This window comes from Danio aesculapii, chromosome 2 (assembly GCF_903798145.1).
Source record: "Danio aesculapii chromosome 2, fDanAes4.1, whole genome shotgun sequence".
Taxonomy (NCBI): Eukaryota; Metazoa; Chordata; class Actinopteri; order Cypriniformes; family Danionidae; genus Danio; species Danio aesculapii.
This window is the reverse complement of record NC_079436.1, coordinates 58,341,128-58,345,628: the sequence shown is the minus strand read 5'-3', so window position 1 is coordinate 58,345,628 and position 4,501 is coordinate 58,341,128.

The following is a 4,501-nucleotide window of genomic DNA, read 5'->3' as shown; positions in this document are numbered from 1 at the left end:
GATCTCATCAACTGTGTTCTCGTCAACTGTGTTCTCGTCAACTGTGTTCTCATCAACTATGTTATCGTCAACTGTGTTTTCATCAACTGCGTTCCCATCAACTCTGTTATCATCAACTGTGTTTTCGTCAACTGTGTTCTCATCAACTGTGTTATCGTCAACTGTGTTCTCGTCAACTGTGTTCTCATCAACTCTGTTATCATCAACTGTGTTTTCGTCAACTGTGTTCTCATCAACTGTGTTATCGTCAACTGTGTTCTCGTCAACTGTGTTCTCATTAACTGTGTTATCGTCAACTGTGTTCTCGTCAACTGTGTTTTCGTCAACTGTGTTCTCATCAACTCTGTTATCATCAACTGTGTTTTCGTCAACTGTGTTCTCATCAACTCTGTTATCATCAACTGTGTTTTCGTCAACTGTGTTCTCATCAACTCTGTTATCATCAACTGTGTTTTCGTCAACCGTGTTCTCATCAACTGTGTTATCGTCAACCGTGTTCTCGTCAACTGTGTTTTCGTCAACTGTGTTCTCATCAACTCTGTTATCATCAACTGTGTTTTCGTCAACTGTGTTCTCGTCAACTGTGTTATCGTCATCCGTGTTCTCATTAACTGTGTTCTCATCAACTGTTTTCATCAACTATGTTATCGTCAACTGTGATCTCATCAACTGTGTTCTCGTCAACTGTGTTCTCATCAACTATGTTCTCGTCAACTGTGTTCTCATTAACTATGTTATCGTCAACTGTGTTCTCATCAACTATGTTATCGTCAACTGTGTTCTCATCAACTATGTTATCGTCAACTGTGTCCTCATCAACTGTGTTCTCGTCAACTGTGTTCTCGTCAACTGTGTTCTCATCAACTGTCTTCTCATCAACTGTATTATCGTCAACTGAGTTCTCATCAACTGTGTTCTCGTCAACTGTGTTCTCATCAACTGTGTTCTCGTCAACTGTGTTCTCATCAACTGTGTTCTCATCAACTGTATTATCATCAACTGAGTTCTCATCAACTGTGTTCTCATCAAGTCTGTTATCATCAACTATGTTATCGTCAACTGTGTTCTCATCAACTGTCTTCTCATCAACTGTATTATCATCAACTGAGTTCTCATCAACTGTGTTCTCATCAACTGTGTTCTCATCAACTCTGTTATCATCAACTATGTTATCGTCAACTGTGTTCTCATCAACTGTGTTCTCGTCAACTGTGTTCTCATCAACTGTCTTCTCATCAACTGTATTATCATCAACTGAGTTCTCATCAACTGTGTTCTCATCAACTGTGTTCTCATCAACTCTGTTATCATCAACTATGTTATCGTCAACTGTGATCTCATCAACTGTGTTCTCATCAACTCTGTTATCATCAACTATGTTATCGTCAACTGTGATCTCATCAACTGTGTTCTCGTCAACTGTGTTATCGTCAACTGTGTTCTCATCAACTCTGTTATCATCAACTGTGTTCTCATCAACTGTGTTCTCATCAACTCTGTTATCATCAACTATGTTATCGTCAACTGTGATCTCATCAACTGTGTTATCGTCAACTGTGTTATCGTCAACTGTGTTCTCATCAACTGTGTTATCGTCAAATGTGTTCTCATCAACTGTGTTATCGTCAACTGTGTTCTCATCAACTGTGTTATCGTCAATTGTGTTCTCATCAACTCTGTTCTCATCAACTGTGTTATCATCCGCTCTGTTATTGGCAGGTATGATTATTGTCTGTTAGTGTCAACTCTGTTATTTTCTGTTATCATCAACTCTGTTATCGTCAACTGTGTTATCATCCGCTCTGTTATTGTCTTATATTATCAACTCAGTTATTGTCAACTGTGTTATCGTTAATTCTGTTATTTTCCATTATTGTCAACTGTGTTATTATCAAATCTGTTATTTTCTGTTATCATCAACTCTTATTGTCAGCTCTGTTGTTGTTTGTTATTGTCAACTCTGTTATCATCAACTGTGTATTTGTCAACTGTGTTATCCTCAACTGTGTTATTGTCTGTTATTGTCATCTCTGTTATTGTCAACTGTGTTTTTGTCAACTGTGTTATCCTCAACTGTGTTATTGTCAACTGTTATCATCAACTCTGTTATTGTAAACGGTGTTATTGTCTGTTATCGTCAACTGTGTTATCATCCGCTCTGTTATTGTCTGTTATCGTCAAATCTGGTATTGTCAACTGTGTTATCGTCAACTGTGTTCTCATCAATTGTGTTATCATAAACTCTTATCATCAGCTCTGTTATTGTCATCTCTGTTATCGTCAACTGTGTTTTTGTCAACTGTGTTATCCTCAACTCTGTTATCGTCAACTCTGTTATCGTCAACTGTGTTTTTGTCAACTGTGTTATCCTCAACTCTGTTATCGTCAACCCTGTTATCGCCAACTGTGTTAGTCAACTCTGTTATCGTCAACTGTTATCGTCAGCTCTATTATAGACAACTGTTGTCGTCAACTCTGTTATTGTAAACTGTGTTATTGTCTGTTATCGTCAACTGTGTTATTGTCACAGTTTAACACTAAAAACCCAATAGTAAACTAAAAGTAAACAGAAAAATACTTGCAAGTACACGAATTAAAACTTTAGAAATCTAATAGTTAACTAAGAGTATACTTTTAATTTTTGTGCATCTTGCTGTGTTTCTTTAACTATTTTTTTAAATGTGATATTCCAAAATGTGCATAGGCATATGTTGTAGAATATAGTATGCGATTTGGGACACACCTAAGTCATCTATTGATCTGTACCTGAAAATATAAAGTGAAGTCGCTCAATGATTGAACTCAGTGACTGTTACAGTACAGAGCTGCTTTATATACATTACACAACCTTTTCCTTTATTGCCCTCCTGATGTGACATCACTGAAAACTGCAAATGCTGGAGACTGAGCTGAAGCTTTTACTTGTGTTTGGTCGCCTTTTGAAATGATTTGAATGGGTAGATTTACAGAGGCGGACCGGCGCGCACACACACACACACACACACACACACACACACACACACACACACACTGCAAGCTTTTAGTGGCAGCTGAAGTGAAATCCAATTACAATGTTAACACAGCGAGACTCTGAAGCAGACACTGAACCAGCGCTCGTCCACCTCCCTCAGAGACTCACTCTGTGCTGTTCATACATCCGCACACACAGAGAGACTCATACATCCTCTCACACACACAATACACACATTAACACATATACAAAAAAAACACATGCACAACTGTGTTATCGTCTACTGTGTTATTGTTAACCCTGTTATTGTCAATTATGTTATCGTAAACTGTTATTGTCAACTGTGTTATCGTCAGCTGTGTTATTGTCAGTTGTGTTATCTCCAGCTCTGTTATTGCCAACTCTGTTACTGTCAACTCTGTTATCGTCAACTGTGTTATCATCAACTGTGTTATCGTCAAATGTGTTTTCGTCAGCAGTGTTATTGCCAACTCTGTTATCACCAACTCTGTTACCGTCAACTGTGTTATCACCAACTTTGTTATTGTCAAGTGTATTATTGTCAACTGTGTTATTGTCACCTGTGTTGTTGTCAATTGCTATCATTAACTGTTATCGTCATCTGTGTTATCGTCAGCTGTGTTATCGTCTACTGTGTTATTGCCAACTCTGTTATCGTCAACTGTGCTATTGTCAACTGTGTTATTGCCAACTGTGCTATTGTCAACTGTTTTATCATCAACTGTGTTCTTGTCAACTCTCTTATTATCAGTTCTGTTATTGTCAACTTTGTTATCATCAACTTTGTTATTGTCTGTCATCATCAACTCTGTTATGGTCAACTCTGTTATCATTTTGTTATCATCAACTGTGTTATCATCAACTGTTAACGTCAATTGTCTAATTTTCAACTCTGTTATCTTCAACTTTGGTATCGCCAACTGTTATTGTCAACTGTGTTATCGTCAATTGTTCAGTAAATTGTGTTATTTTCAACAGTGTTATTGACAACTCTGTTATCATAACTCTGTTATCTTCAACTTTTTTATCTTCAACTGTGTTATTGTCTGTTATCGTCATCTCTGTTATTGTCAACTCTGTTATCATCAAATCTGTTATCGTCAACTGTATTATCGTCAACTCTATTATTGTCTGCTATCCCCAACTGTGTTATCCTCAACTGCGTTATCCTAAACTGTGTTATCCTCAACTCTGTTATTGTCTGTTATCTTCAACTGTGTTATCCTCAACTGCGTTATCCTAAACTGTTTTATCCTCAACTGTGTTATCCTCAACTCTGTTTTTGTCTGTTATCTTCAACTCTGTTATCGTCAACTGTTATCGTCAACTGTGTTATCATCAACTCTATTATTGTCTGTTATTTGTCAGTTTTGTTATCATCAACAGTGTTATTGTCAACTGTGTTATTGTCAACAGTGTTGTCATCAACCCTGTTATTGCCTGTTATTTGTTAGTTTTGTTATTGTTTTGTATTGTATTGTATTGTATTGTTTTGTTATTGTCAACCCT